A 16,553-nucleotide genomic window follows, 5' to 3' on the forward strand; every position below is an offset into this window, starting at 1 on the left:
GCAGGGCAGCAAGGTCCTAGGCTGCAGCAAGTGAAGGTTTGCTTAAATGCCACAGCTGTGGCACAGAAATAAAGGAAAGAAGCTGCTTACCTTTAGAAAGCCTCAGGTACACAGGGATCTCCAATGAGATGCTCTTGCCTCCACTGTCAGCCCTTAAATGAGGGCTGGGAAGGGGTAGATCTTGGATCCACCCTTCCATCACTCAGTGCATTGCACTGCATGCACCTGAGCTCCCCTGGGCTGGCCCTGCCTTCGCACCGGGTGCTCCATCACTGCTTCGGTGGGTTTATAGAATGTTTATGTGACTAACATTGCCTTCATTAGTAGCATATTATTCTGAGGTTTTGGTACAATGAGGTACTATTTGCACCTTTATCTATGGTGATTCTATGACATCAAGTCAAACAAGCAATAAGAGAGACTTGCACTCGATGAATAGAGCTCATTATTTTGCTGCATCTGGCTAATTGAATACAGAGAGCAGAGCATCCATTGGCACCTGACCTGCTTAGGTGCCTTTTGCCTGCAGAGTTCTCTTTGTGGATGAGGACAAGGAGCTGTGCATTACACTGCAATTTCTTAACAGGCTGTTTCAAGCGCTCTCTAGATTTATTTCCTCTGCTCCTCCAAACCCTATTCACACTGCTTCTTTTTACTGCTCTTACAGTGGAATTCATCACAGGCTATTTTATCTGGGTGAGAGCTGAGGATGCACACAGGTCTGAGTCCACGCAGCACAAGTACAAATCGCAGGGCTGCTGTCCAAGGCTGTGACCTTGCTTATCAGAAAGAAAAATGCCAGGGGAGTGACCTCGATAAGCCAAGGTGACCCCAAAGCGTTGCACCCCAGGCAACTGCAAGTCTCAGTATGCAATAGGCAAGATGCACACTTGCTTGTCACAGGTCAGGGAAAAGTCCTGCTGGAGACGATTTGCAGATATGTGTTGAAAAGCCTCTTTGCTACAAGAGACCAGGCCAAATATGGCAAGGATGGTTCCTGTGATAACGTTTTAACATGGCATCTTTGTTGTGCAGTATAATAGTGATGCTATAGGAAAGTAACTCAGGCTAGCAGCTCCTGTGTTGAGTGTAAGGGAAACAACAGAGGGAAGGGTAATCTTCACCTGCTGAGGAAAGTGCTTGTCACTGCCCCTGAAAAAGCAATTATGGAAGATCAAAAGTAAGCTGGTGAGAGCATGAGCAGGACAAACGATTTCCACTGTGCTGGGGGAAATGGGAACTGGGAAGCACAGTCAAAGCAAACGTGGTTTTCCTAAGGAACACACCTACTTTACTTAGTTTTCTTGCCTATCAGAAATGATCCAAGGCAAAAATTGAGCAACAGTTCACAAAGAGGACAAGAGAGGTTCTGTACGTACCGAGGGGCTCACTGCAAGTATGAATACTTGGAGAATTCAATGATTGTGAATAGCATCCCTTGAAGATGCGGGACTTCACGATGATGGGATAAGACCTCACGTGTATGCTTAAATGTAATTTTCACTTATTACACAGAGAAAAATCATACTGCCCACCAGAAAAGAGCCTAAGTTTTTCTGTAGTAGAAATCAAGAAGTAACTTTGCTGAAGGCACTGGTATTAGCTAATGAAGTTTGAATACATTTACACATACTAAACAATACCTGCATACACTCTCCTACTGAATTTTGGGGGCTGTTTTTACAGCAAATTACTGTTCTGCCCAGGTAAGTCTGTGAGCACCTAGGTTTCCACTAACTAACACTGCATGTCTATTAGACTATCCAAAAGTTACAACACTGCAATATTCCCGTATTACCATGCACTGAAGATATGTCCCTGAGAAATTATTCAATAGAAAGATGTAGGAGCCCTATTTGCTCAGTAACAGCAAATCTGTCTGAAGCACAGCAGTTTCAGCGACAATTCAGCTCTTGGAGCAGAATCCATTTAACTTTGGATTTGGAAAGGCCAGTGCTGGAACCAGGGAGCAGATTTGTGTGTCACTGGATTATAATGGGGAGGCTATTTTGCAAATAACCTGTCCTCTGAAATTGCTGACTGCAAGATGCTTTAGGAATATTGACATTTTGCCACAAGTACAGAAACCTCAGAGTCAACTCCCATCATCAGACAACTTAACAACACATTTCACTTACATAAATGAAACAATTCCCTGTCCTCATAACAATTAGGAGAACATCTTTCAGCGATTATGCTACCCTGCAGCAAGGAGAAGGGTATTGATCCAGGCCTACCTTTCATTTACAAATTATGTTTGTATTATGACTCATATTAAGGGCTTTTTCTAGGGAGAAAACAGGGGATTATAAAATACTATTAAATATTGAGCAGATGGCTTCATCTCAAAGAAAAATCATCCTTTGATAAAAAGTAAAATGTTCAGAATGACTTGAGAGCAAGGACACTCAGCACAGCGTTTGTGCTGTTTTGGAGCAAGGCGCCTGAGAAAGGAGCTGTCACCTAGGGACTCAATGGAGGGGCAGTAAGATAAACAAATAACATCACAGGAGGTCACTCCTACACCAAAGAGTCCTGTGTGCTTGTGCATGGGGAACTGAATTGAGAGAGGCTGAGATTTTTTGCCCCATAAATCACAGAGCTTTTGGTTGCACTGGGAACTGAATCAAGATTTTCAGAGTCTCTACTCAGCTCCTCCATCTATTCTTCAAAGGTTAGGACCAAAGGGGATCTGTAACGATGGCAGACTCTCCATAGAATTACTTTGATAACTGTTTCAGCGCTGTGAAGGACTTACTCCCCACTTTGCCTCTTTGAAGCTAAGAGAAATGCAGTATGCCCATGGACACTGTCATCTCCACCTTCCCAGCCCTGCTCCTTCCTGCAGACACAGTGCTGTTGATACAGGAAGGAAAGAACTGGCTATAAGCAGAGATAATGCTGCCACAAGTAAATGAAAGGAAGGAGGGAAAAAGCAAGTTTCTCTACTGGAAACACTGCTGACAAATTCTGTTAATATTTCAACAGGTGACCCCATGCCAATGTTTTCTGAAGTACTGCAAAGTGCATGCCACGGCTCAGCCAGTGGAACAGCCACCAGAACAACGAGTGCTGCCTTCCTCCCCCCTCAGGGTGGTTTGTTTCCACATCCCTAACGTTTCAGTATTTTTATATTTGATTTCTGTGGGATGAATCTCATCGCCTTCTCATCTACGCGACTGTCAGTGGGCTTCTTAGCATTCTGGAGATATTCCAGCCTATCGTCATTCCCTATGTCACTGAACTTTACAATCACAAGTTCATTTTTTGCAGTTTCTGAGGTTTAGAGAGGTCTTTCACTTCCTGAAACTCAGTGATAAAATCCATTCCAAAGGCCAAAGCCATTCCTTGCGTTCTAAATACGAACGTGGAAAAAAAAAACAAACAACAGAAAAAAACCAGCTAATTAGTTCTAAGTTAAAATATAAAAGGAATATCCATTATTTCTGGATTACACATACGCACCACTTCCTTTACAGTTTGTGATGCAAGATCAACCACTGTTCCCAAGCACTGCTGAGAATACCAACAAAGCTGTCACGAGACAATATCTTGATCGAACATGATGACCTTTAAGTTGAGCTGTAGAAGCAACCCAGATAAGAATCGTTTTCAAAATACACACACAAGGCACTACAGTGAAAGGAAAAATGATTATTCCCACATTCTTAATTGTTTTAAAAGGTTGATACGTTTAAAGTAGGTATTATATTAAAACAATGGGATTTCATGTCATGCAGACTATTATTTATCTTTGAACTTTCTGTTTTTCCACTTAAGAAGCTATGCTGATTTCTTTATGCATGCTTCTAATTTTTCTTCACATATCGTATGGTCAGGACAAAAATGCTCACAGCAGGAATTGATTACTAGCCAGTCACTTCAAGCCATGTGCTCTTCCTTCCTTGTAATTATTGAGTAACTTTCTGTCCTTTTTCTGTTTAAAAGGTTTCTCCCAGCAGACAACAGCTGGGGTCGTTCTTATTGCTCCTGACTAATCTTGCTTTGTTCTAACTATCAGAATGCACAAAGCAGCCCTCTGCTACCTCGGTGCTTCTGTGTACAGAAGCTCTTGGGCAAGGGAAAAGGCAAAAGCAAAAACATCTACTAGCACCAATTACATTTGCTTCTCTTTAGATTTTGATCCTGGTTTTACAATTAGACTCAAGTGGACTAAGAGAGTTGGAGCCAGGGTCAAATTTTGTCATGTTTTTATGTAATGCTTTACAAAATGAATTCCTAATCCTCGATTCTGACTGAGTGGATCATCTGCCCTAAATATAACAAATATTAAAATTCAGGTTTTGCTGATGTCAAACAGAAATGAGAGACTGGGAGGATGAGCCCAGTTGAGTGACCTTTCCACATAATCCCAACTTGGATCTATAGATTAAATATATTCTCTTCAAACAAATCCATAACCATGAAAACCAAAATCAGCCCCAGTTCTTGACTGAAATCCTATGCTTATCCCTTTCCTTTTTTTCCCTGTAAGGTTTTTCTTCCATTTTTCCTCCTTCTGTGCCCCGTGGCATACCCTGAGCTCCAGCTTTGACAAGTGGAGCTCACCAATGTGATTGCAAGTTGGAGAAAGACATGTTGTTTTTCTGAAAAAATATCTAAGAAAAGGATAGAGAAATCCAAATTTCTGCATCCCAGCACAGCCAGAGCATTGCTGTGTTACTCTGCTGCAGTTCCACATAAACGCCCACAGGGTTTGTTTGCAATGCTTTCCTGGTAGAAGAGATTTGAAGTTTCTAGCCCCAAGTTGTGAGTAGTTTCTGTAACCCTTTGAATGTAGGATAGCTGGCAGCTTTGAACTTAAGTTTAATCTTACCTGAAAGGGCGAACTTCCCACTTTGGGCTGCCGTCTTTATCTCTCGACTACTTGTCTAGACCACTGATGTGACTTGATATTCACATTAGTTTGCATTGCACAAATGGAGAACACAGCATAATCTGCTGCTGGATGTACTTGAGGCATTGCATAACCTGGCTGAAGCGAGGCCAGATGTTTTCTGAAGATTTATATCCTTGATGCTTTGATTTGACATCGGTGACAGAGTAATCCAGAAAAGTGCTTGCACTGCAATCTCTCTCCATTGCCAAGGATCTATAGAAAAGAAAGGAAGTAAAAAATGTAAACTAGGACCGCAGCTACACTGCTGCTTCCCTCAGAACTGCAATAATGAGGTCATGCTGCGCCATGAATGAAAGCTGTAAACCACTTTCCATGGAACAGTAGGTTATCAGGTTACTTCCAATAAGTGCTAATGCACAGCAATTTTTTACTGTCCCAAATCTAAAGTGTTATGACAGCAGAATCACAACTGGGATTCAGAAGAACAGAAGAAAAAACCCCAAACATTCCCTCACTGACAAGGAAAGGTAAGAAAACAAACAGTGCAGAAGCACAGGATGCTCTGACTGCAAAAATAGTTATTCTTGTCAGCTTCTTTTGACTCAGTTGTTTGCCCTCATCTCCACGTTGGGTGTTTAGAAGCAGTGCCCACTGACACTAATATCAGCACTGAGCCTTGTTTTGAGGATATCACATTGCAGTCACTGATTAATGCCTTTGTTCCATTAAATGCTTTCATTCTTTCAATGGGAAAAGTACGATAGGGTCTATCACAGAGGTATCCTGGGCTGACATTTTATCCTCCTTCTGTCATGAGCTCAGAGGCAACAGCCGAGAATAGAGAAATGAGCCATAAAAAAGGTGAGCAAAAGATAGCATTTGGATCACTGGATGTCAGAAATGCCATTCAGGACCAGAATATTGTCTTCACTCAGCAATGACATCATTTTGTCACTGTCTTCAATATTGTTTTACTTGGCCCATCAGAGCTGGCTGGACACAGCACTGCTCATCCAACCCCTGTCAGTCACATTCTAAAAATAACATTGAGCTATCATCAAGTTATTGGAATTCATGACTGTTTTATATGCTGCCCACCCTGCCTGTTTAACCCCCACATCGTGTCCTAGGTGACACCAGAGATTGCAGGTAAGACATACTGAACCCCAGGGACCGGATAACTCTGGATGATAACCATCATACACGTATACAAAGGAACAGTGGAAAGGAAGAATTAACGAGTACCTGCCACCATGGCTTGGTTTTGTACTGTTTGCATTGTTTTCACTGTACCAGTTTCTGCACTCTCCTGCCCTTTACCAAACCCTGTTGTTGTGGTTTGCAAAAAAATGTGTCTGACTTTTTCACTCCCACCCCTCTGGATTCCAGCTGGGATCAAACACTGAGTACAGCAATCGCACACGTACAAAAACTTGCCTGCTTTTGAGAAGTAACACTGTAGATATTTTTCACTAAGTATTTTCTGTATTATAGCTTAATATAACAACCTCTAGCGAGAGATAAGATACATAGTGCAGAGCCCCTGGTGTTGAGCATAAACCCAGCACTGGCTTGCAATGCACTAATGAGCGGATGGGAGCCTACCAAGGGGTAGCAGCCTCGGGGAGAAAAGGAGGATGCTGAGAGCAGCTGGAAGGGACAAGCTCCTTCATGAAGCATGTAGCTGCCATGGGGAGGAAGGCCTCGTGGAGGGCTATCTGCATCACTCTGAGAGCGTTCCCTTGGGGTTTTGGTTGCATGAAGTCTAATGGACACCGGCGTGCCCCCCTCCCTTCTATTCCAGCTTCCTGAGGATGGAACCAATCCCAGCAGCTCCTGCTGGTTTGCATCTCACCTGAATCCCACTGAGGTGTGTCACAAACCCCAGAGCTCTCAGGCACCTGCAGAGGAGGCACTTTCTATAGTCAGCCAACAGCAGATAGCCTAGATGATCTTGCCAGGAGCAAAACTCTGGCTAATTCTCCCATCTCGCTCCCTAAGATATCAAAACAAAGTGCCAGTGCAGCAGCTCACAGAAGAATAACAACACAGAGAAATTTCTAAGGTGCTGGGAAAAAGACTCTTGATTCACTTAAACAGCTTCTCAATTCCTGAAGGAGATACAGCATGCAATTCTGTCTTGGCAAATTTACTCTCTTTCTTCCCCCTGTGCCCTTGGTGAGCTATATAAGGCAGCAGCAGGTTTGTCTGAAAGGCACAGAGGATTTGTATCCCAATTTTCCTTCCACATTTGTAAGATAGTCTTTGAACACACACTGTCAAAATGTATATATTTTTTTCAATTCTCTTGTCTTTCTTTCTTCATTATTGTCTCTGCAACAGCTGCTGGTGCTACTGCCAGATGCCACCAAAGTCTACAGACCATCAAAACCAGGCCAGCCCTAACCCTAGGCTCAGAAGAGGGATGATGTCTCAGCAGCCATAGGACACAGAGGGAATGAGAGAGACACATCTTGCCAGAAGTTGAAACTTTAACAAAATAATCACTCAACTAGCAGACATACACACCTTTTTTTTTTTTTTCCAATTGTGTTCTTTGGTGGCAATTCATTTTCTCAAGCAACTGTTGGACTTTGCACACAACTTGCAGAATATGTCTAAACTGTACAGACAATACAAAAGGTGGGGCTTTCTAAGTTCTCTAAAGTCAGAAAAGAGGCTGTAAGAGTCTTTCTCCTTACTAGTGGCCAAAAAAAATGTATGTTTTTGACACAGCCTCCAGCCTATGAGATAGACATTTCCACATTGGAATCTTCTCACCCACCTGTCTAGGTTAAAGCAGGCTGCTTGAATTTCCTGTAATATCCAAAAGGATGCACACCAACATGATATCCCTTCTTAATTGATCAGATCAGTGGATCTGTATCCTTTGGTATGAACTCAGAGCAAGGCTCAACTGCCTCTGTAACTACACAACCTAACTGTTACTCTACCCCATTAGAATTGGCCTGGTTACACAGCCATGTGTCAAAGCTACATGATTTTCCAGCAGCTGATTTGAAGTCATGTCTCATTTGCACTCTGACGTGTCTGGAAACATCCACAGGTCGTGATGGAGCTGCCCCTTTGGATCATAGAATTGCTCAGGTTGGAAAAGACCTTACAGATCATCAAGTCCAACCTCAACCTGACCATCCTACCCTAACTCTAATAACCTCCTCACTAAGCCCCATCTTGGAGCCTGAAGGATGGCAGAGGATTGTTTTCCCAGGTATTGCCTATTCACTGAGAGCTAAAGATGAGAGTGTCTGCTCAGCCATCTGGGATAGGTAACAGCAAGCAGCCAAAGCCAGAGCTTGAATGGAACCTGGCCAAAGTAATCCAAGCCAGCAGGGTCACTGGAACCCAACACGAGCTGTCTCTGGGGACTGCTCTACTGCACATATATTTGGATCTCAAAAAAGACAAGAAGGCTCTGGAGGGGCATAGATCAGACCAGCTGAGCAATACTGGGAACTTGAGCACTGCTGCAAAGCCAAAGCTTTTTTGTCTTATCATTAAAGCAAAACAGAGCAAAATGACAGAGAAACTCTGATCCAAATCAATATTTGAAAGAAACTGTCAACAGAGAACTTAATATATATGCCAAGCTTCCCCTTACGAGCAGACTGATTTTGTACAGATGTTTCTGAGTGGGAGATGCATCCATAAAAACACGCCGTCCCTGGATTTCACAGCAGCGTAGGATCTCCTTACTGAATTAGCTTCCAGGCACAGCTCAATTCTCTCCTCTTCCCCCGTGGCCAGTTCTGAGCAGCTTCCCCTGCTTTGTCTCCATAGGGGTTAATTCCTCTCCGTTATGCAGACGCTGGGATTGCCCTGAGACTTTCCACAGTAGAAAGTGGAAATAAAAAGTAGCTCCTTCCGTGATTTGTGGAAAATGCAAAATACAATAGCAATAAAAATAGTAATGAGCTCATTACAATTCAAATGTCTCATTACTACTGCAAATGCCAATCATGTACGTGGCCAGGCTCCTGATGGTGCAGGCAGTCCTTTAAACACTGTCCTTCTTTGCTCCAGGGATACAAGTCAGATATAAAAGCATTTAATCCTTCCTATTCCTGGGCTGCTCTCCTTCCCTTGGTTCCCAAAATAGTGTGGTACAGAACGTAATGCCTGGAAATGGGTAGCATACAGGGCCAGATGCTCACTAGAGCAGTCCTTCCCCTTCAAACTTACATTACAGCAAGAAAACAGAGAACTCCTTTTATTGGCAAGAAATGGTGTGAGCACACATGGGAAGATGCACTTGGAAATATTTTAAGTGGGAGAAAAAGAAGTTTTCATCAACATATTACTAATGGATACAGGGCATTTGCAGATGAATGGCATAAACTGGGATAATAATGCAGCTTCAGAAGTTTTAGGCCAAGGAGTTGGAGCTCAGCACTCACAGTACATTCCTGCTCATTGAGAATACCTGTCTCCTCAGAACATCACACTGGGGAATGAGGGCATCCGCCTGCAGCTGGAGCACGGCATCCTCTCCTCCCTCCAGCCAGGTGGTGAGCTTTCCTCACTTCCAGTGGCTCGGGCAGAAAGAGATGAAAGCACACTGCTGGGGGTCATCCTGGGTGTGAGGGCAGCCTGAGGATGGGATGCAAAACCGAGAGCTGGCATGGGAAGGGAAGGCATGGTGCTGGCAGCCCAGCTGCCTCCTGCAAGGAAAGTTTGGCCACCAGCGCTGGGTTCTCCACTCAGCATCACCCAGGCACAGTGTGCCCGAGCCCTGCTCGAGAAAACGCCCCTTTCACTCCCTATTAAAGGTCCATATGCATACACCACATGAGAGCTACAGCTGAGCTCCTCATGTCAATGCATTTATCTGTCACAAGAGAAGATGGTTATCTTCATTTTATAGATCTGGATTATACTTCTGAGATCAGAAAAGGTCCCAAGAGAAGTTTGGCGCCTTCCTCCTGGCAGCAATCAAACTAAGGCTTAATCTTTGCTGCTGACTCAGACACATAGCTCTTAGCCTGCACAGGGCTTCTCGAGGATCGCTCCTTTTCTCAAGGTGCCTAAGGGATCAGACTCTACAGGACCTGGATTTTAAGGGACCTCTGCAGCACTACAGTCCGTCTGTACACACACATCCCTGCGCTGTCTCCACAGTGGTACGGCAGCCCGCAGTAGAGCAGGGGCTGAAACTTCTGTTCCCCTCAGGCCTGGCTGTAATTGCCAAGCAGTCCCCCTGCGTACAAAGTTCTTTTCTCATTTGTAATCTAGGCTACCGGGACTGTGCAACTCCATCAAGATCTGCAAGGTAATAATGAGCAACACTCTTCAAAAATGTACTTAAGGCTGAAAGTGTTTAAAGATGCTCCAGCCTGCAATTACCTATTACTCACTGGTGCTCTAAACGGTTCATTTTTCACATCATTCCAGGAAGTTGTAACTTCTTAAAGCAATGTTTCTGGTAATTATGGGAGAGCAGTGACAGCAGGCGCAGAGCATTATCTAAGGCTGCAGCAGAGGCAGAAATGCCACCTTCTGCAGATGAGACAGTGAGTGCAGGAGCACGGCAAAGCCATGCAGCCCCAGTCTGACTGCTTGGCCTGGCAGTGCTGGGGCCGTTGGCCACCCAGTGGGACACTGTGTCTGAGCCTGGCAGTGGGATGGCTGCAGGCAGGGCTGGGAGCATGGCAATCTGCAGGATGCAGCCAGCTCTGCCTGCTGCAGTTGGCCTGGGAAGAAGGGAAGGCTTTGGGGGATGCTTTTTTAGGCTGTCTAGTTTTAATTTTGAAATGTAGTCAAAATTGCTAAGGCAGCTGAAACCTCAACAATCTGTCTGCAGCACTGCTGAGAGCTGCTTTACTTACTGCATTCATGCTTTGGTCTGACAAATATATCACAGTGCTTAAAGGAAGAAAAAAAAACCCACAAACAAACAAAAAGAGCCGTAGGCCCTTGGGACATCCCCTCTGAATCAGGCAATGCAATTGCAGGACCAAGCACTGCAGTTGTCCTGCTGCCTCCTCGTGTAACCCAGGGCAGGGAATGATCCCTACCAACGGCTCATTGGTCGGCATCACATGAAAACCAAAACTCCTGTGGATGTGAGCTCCCCGGGCCTGTGAGCTGCCTTGCTTTGGAAACACACCTGGGATACACAGAAAGCAGGAGTTCTGCATCGGCTGCAAGGAAGCGACTGATGGCACAGTCACATTTGGACTGGAGGAGCCATCCAGAAAGAATGTCTGGTTCCTAACACCAACTCGGCTCAGCATGCAGGTTTGGAGCTGCTGGTATCGCATCTGTTGGCTGAGAAGTCAAAGGCAGCAGCATGTGAGTTGATCTTCATTTTCCCCTAGGTAGCTTAGAAACATATCCTATCCAGGTTGTATTTTTCCACTCCAAGCATGTCTGCGATGCCTCATTTCCCTGTGCTGCCCTGGCTGAAGTGATGGGACCACATCACCCTGTACTCTCCCAGCCTTGGCTGGGCTCTCCCAACCTCACCATGCACACACACCAGGTGCTTGTGCTGCTCCACGTGCCACAGATGCATCCTGGGTGCAAATCGTTTCCACACACCAGAAACCAGCAGGACTTCAAAGCCCAAATTGTAACTCATAGGAACATCAAAGGGCAAGTCCCAGTTTCCTGACATTTTCCTCATCTTTCTATCCGGGGTCTCATCACAGCTGACTTTCCTATGAGCAAAATAAGCGCAGCCCAGGCAGTCCAACTTCCTCGGCACCCAATTGGGCTGAAGCAGAAGAATTGTGCAACATCTTCTAAGGATTGATATTCTGGGGTGGAGAAACATCACCTCTAGGAATTCAGCTTTATGGGATACTCTAATCCAGAAGAGATAAAAGCACTTACTAATTACTGCTGGGTTTTGTTTCTTTGAAGAACTGGGTTAAATCTCTTTTGAAAGTAGAAGGCTGTTTGTGCTCGTCAGATGAATAATTTAATTTGTTTAGGAATTCTTTCTCTTTCAGGGTTTTGTTCAACGCGTATCTGTGCTCTTACTCCTTTCCTTTCCTCTCTTTTCTCCGCAAAGATAGGAACTTTTGCTTTACTCTACATTTCTTCTCATTATTTAGCAATGAACATCCTCGAGTTGATGCATCTCTGGGTGGAGAAGGCGAGCATTTCTTTCTTTTTCCTCTTGAAAATTCATTTCCTTATTATGAAAATAAAGTGTTCCTTTTTCTTCCCGATTTAATAATCCTGAGATATTAATTCGGAGACGCGTGTTTACTGACTGAAACACGTCTTCATGCTACACTGGAGAGAAAACTCTCAACATGTACTTTGGGGAGAAGAAATCATTGGAATCACTATACTACCATTTATCCGCTAACCACTGCTATGCAACACTGCAGAAGCAAAGAAAATTGGCCTGAAGGGGAACTTGGGAGGTTGTTCAATTCATATTACTTCCTCAGGTCAGGATCATCAGCCTACATCTTTCCTAACAGATGTTTTTCTAACCTGCTCTTAACAACCCCAGTGATGCTACGTGCACAGCCCTCCGTTGCAATTTCTATGAATATTTCACTGTTCTCATTGTTAGAAAGTATTCTTAAATGTTTAACCTGAATTTCCAGAGAGGCAATTTGAGCCTGTGACTTCTCATCCTATCCACATATATTTGAACTTGCAAGTCCCTCCAGCTGAGGGAAATGGTCCAGACAAACTCCCAGGAGCTCTCAGCACTTGTGCTGCTCTGCAAATATAGCCCAATTTTTGAGAATCCCACCCACTGAGAGCTACTCCCAACATTCCAACAGAGATCAGAGTTGTCAGCCCATGCCTGACAATTATTGAGGCTTTGCTGTGTCAGTGGAAAAAACGCCTCATCCATCACACACAAAGTCACACTGCACTTAATTGCTCAGCTCCCTTCTCTCTCACCCACTGCTTGGCAGGACAGTGTTCTCCATCTCCGCTCAGGTTCTGCACTGAGATGTTTGAATGTTAACTGAGTACTTCTCCTGCACTGAGAACACAGCTTTGGATGGGGTGTTATAAATTAACTCTTTGTTCTGCAGTATACGACCTGGAGTTTGCTATACAAATGAAGAAAAGCACTGATTGTCTGTCTTGTTTCTTATCTGTAGGATGGGAAAACATACACCGCTATGGAGAATTCTGGCAGTTGCTGGGGCTGCTTAGCTCCCTCTTTCTGGCCCTCTGGAACAGCAGCAGTGGCTTTCCAGACATCTGCTAAGCAGGGCAGAAAACAGCTGAGGCACAGCTATTTTGCTGCTCCCAGAAGTTGCAGCAATTTTCTCGCCCCTAGCCCCGGCTCTATCTGGTTATTAATTTCTGTTTTCAGCATTGTTATTACTGCTACTATTCTAAACAACAATGGGACAAATTCCTTCTCAGAAACAGATTATTTTTTTAAAAACAAATGTTACTACATCCTGCGAGAGCCAGAAGGGAAATGCTCTCATTGTATGAGTGGATAGAATTCCTTCATGCTAGATGGTGGGCTACTAGGAATGACACTCAAAATAAATTGGGAGTCTGGATCAGACAATGCAGGGAGCCATTGGCTTGGGCATCTGGACATGTTGGCTTCTCTATTCCTGGAGCAGTAGTTGCCTCAAAGGCACAAGCCCTAAGAACACGGGGGTCCCACGTTTCGACTGCCCAAACTGGCAGGAAAGCAGGGAGATCTATCAGACCACAAACGGGCAAGGAATGGAAAACATTTTTTGACTGATGCCAAATGATTGTGCAGCTGGCCTCAGGAAAATTAAATGCTGAACAACAAAACACCATCATTTGGGGCCAATCAAAGAGGTCTTGCTCAGCACCAAGACGAAACAGTTTTGATTTGTTTGATCCTCTTAAACAAAAAAGAAAAAAAAATAGCACCGACAGATTTAAAAATGGGGTATTTGGAAGGAAAAAAGAAGAGAGAGAGAGATGAGAATACTGCAGTTCGCATTTTGCAAGCTTACCTCAAGACATTTTCAAAAAGCTGTTCAGTTCATCTCAGTGTGCCCCATGCCTGGGGCCACAGCACTTCATCCCAGCCAAGGGAGCAAGAGAGCCTGTGCCAGGGGAGGTCCTGTTGATTGAAGAGAGAACATGATAAGGAATGGTGCAGCCACATCAGCACGCCTTCATGTATGACTCCACCAACTCTTGGTCTTTTTTGGCAGCCCTACAATCCTTCAATTACTTGGGTAAGGTCTCAGATTCCCAAGACTGAGGTCTTGCTGTGCTCAACATCAGAGAAGTATCAAAAGAAGTCCCAGCCCTAAAGAGCTCACATTTTGCTTTCATTGCCTGTTGAAAGGAGCCAAAGAGCTTTGGCCTGGAAACCCCAAGACATCTCCAATATGACGTCCAACTTCTGCCTTTCTGCAAGACATGACTGCAGTGGATGCTGTCAGTCTGAGGAGCCGGACAGACCTTGTCTGGTGGAAGGACCACTTGTTGCCTCTCTTCCAAGAGAAATGTCAATACAGGCTCTTTAAAATGAAGCCCTCTGAGTCACATTCCATCAACGTATCCTATAAGCACAACCTCACCTCAGTAGTACAAGGAGCTGTACACCACACAAAGAACTCTGAACTGCCCAGCCAAGAGAAAGCATACAGCCAATAAATGGTAATGTCCACAGAAATTATTTACAAATGATCAGACTTGTTTTGCTCCTTGCCAAAGTACCACACGGCACTACCTTAGTTCATCCTCCAGCAATGCACCACACAAGGCAGGACTGGTGACAAAATAACCCCAACGCACCAGTAAAACCTCTCTCACTTCAGGTGCCATCTCACCTCACAGCCCCTCGGCTGTCTCTGGAAGGTGCCAGTGCCCGGTTCTGCCCTGCCAGCACTTCCCCAGGCAGCCGAGCCCTGCAGGCAGAACACAGTCACTTGGTAAAGGATAATTTAGAAACTTGTTCCTTTCTGCAAACACCTCAGACCGTGGGGCAAGCAGTGGGGGGCACTGGGCACTCTTAGGTGCCTATTATCTCCCCCACAGAGGCAGAGACGTGCCCTGCTGGGGCCTCTTCCACCCACTCACTGCATCACCCCCGAGAGAGCTGACTTCCCAGCTTTCTTGAAACCAAAGTGTTTAGCAATCTCTTGTAAATACTGAAATAAATCTAATTATTCACATGATTGAGGAAAAGAAAGCCCCTGCTGTTTCCCAAAAAGCAGGCAAAACAACCCATTGCAACAATGCAAGAGAAAAACATGTTTGCCATCCCAACCCCATATGGAGTTTGTTAGAAAGCCCCTCAGCCCCCTTCGGCCTGTTGCCAGCCCCACACCTATGTTCAGAAAGGCACAACGCAGCAGAAAACCAAGAACCAGACCAGTGAACTCTCCAAATCCGAACACTGCTTGGGCAGAGCAAGCTGTCCATCAGCTGCTCGGGACAGCAGTGCAGGTGGGACGGGGTCATGGCAGATGGGCTGCTCCCCCCTCACACCGCCCTGCAGCTCAGAGCTGACAGCAGGAGCAGTGCAGTGAGTGGCACTGCTTGGTGGCACCCCAGCAGCTCAGTAAGCAATGGGGAGTAAAAGTTCCTTTGGCTGACAACCTCAAACATGAACTGCAGGCTTGCAGGTCCCTCATATATGCAGTAGAGGACACAGAGCAGAGCACAATGACGTTGCTTTAAACTACTCTGTGTTATCAGATCTTCCCCAACATGCACGGGGAAGATGGATGTCTGGCTCCTGGTCATTCCTCCCTCTTTGTGTCTCCTGCCTCAGTTCTGCTCTCTGTATCTCACTTTCTCTTTTCTTGCCCTGGGGGTTCCCTGTCCCCCTGCCCCATCATGCAGGGACAAGCTCTGCAGAGCGCTGTGCTTTCCCAAGGGAGCACATCCCTGACCCCTGCCAGCCTGCTGCAGGGGATGAAGAATACTAAAACAATATTTTTTTTTCCTTTTCTTCCTTCTTAATGGCTTCTGCTCTCCTACTTCCCCATCTGAATGTTTGTGCCCACAGGTGCCCTCATGGATCCGGGGCTGTTCCCCAGGGCAGGGCAGAAGGAAAAGAAAACCCCAAACACGCCCGTCTACCAGGATCAGAAGGCAGGAGGGGACTCCCCAAGCAACTCATGGGGCTGTGCACCAACAGTTAAGCCATTCTGGGAGGCAATAAGGACACGAAACACCCTTTCCCAGATAGGGTGAGTCAGCTGGGTTGCAGCTCGGTGGAGCCATGGAACTCAGACAGTGCAGTCATCTCTGCAGCAACTGCATTAACTCCTTGTGGCTGGTTCTCAAGCCCAGAAATAATGAATAGGAACTACGGAACATAGTAAGTTACGATTTGCTTCTTTTTTTTCACTAAAATTATGTGCAACTTCATTATATTTCTATCAACACAAGCCACCAGACAGATTCAAGGAAGGACTGCCCCAGATGCTCACCTTCCAGCAGAACAGAAGGTGCCACGTGCGCGGCCAGCTGAAAGCACAGCTGAAAGGTGAGCAGTTGGGGCAGTTCTTCTTTGAATCAGGGCTCGATTCCTTTGCTGGCCGCCCGCCTGAGCTGGAATTGCCGGAGCAGGCTCACGTTGGCTCTGTGCTATTGCATTCAGGGCTGCAGACGTGTTCATCGTGGCTCAGGTCAGTTATGTCAAGCCTCAGCCCGCAGCAGCTGCAGGGGAGGCAAAAGCCTTTTCCCATTGCGCAAGGCAGAGATGTCAGTGTTGCAGTCCCAACGTAAATCA

At 45.4% G+C, this 16,553-nt stretch overlaps 1 long non-coding RNA gene across 1 annotated transcript; it reads right to left on the reverse strand.

Annotated features, from left to right (window-relative positions):
• Positions 1-3,415: 3,415 nt before the first annotated feature.
• On the reverse strand, positions 3,416-13,918 carry LOC116217231. Its single transcript, XR_004161466.1, has 3 exons — positions 13,813-13,918; positions 4,838-5,113; positions 3,416-3,582 (listed from the first exon to the last, which is right to left on the reverse strand). It is a non-coding gene; the product is annotated as an uncharacterized LOC116217231 (long non-coding RNA).
• Between the last annotated feature and the right edge of the window lie 2,635 nt (positions 13,919-16,553).

Source organism: Meleagris gallopavo, chromosome 16, assembly GCF_000146605.3.
Source record: "Meleagris gallopavo isolate NT-WF06-2002-E0010 breed Aviagen turkey brand Nicholas breeding stock chromosome 16, Turkey_5.1, whole genome shotgun sequence".
In the NCBI taxonomy this organism is placed as follows: Eukaryota; Metazoa; Chordata; class Aves; order Galliformes; family Phasianidae; genus Meleagris; species Meleagris gallopavo.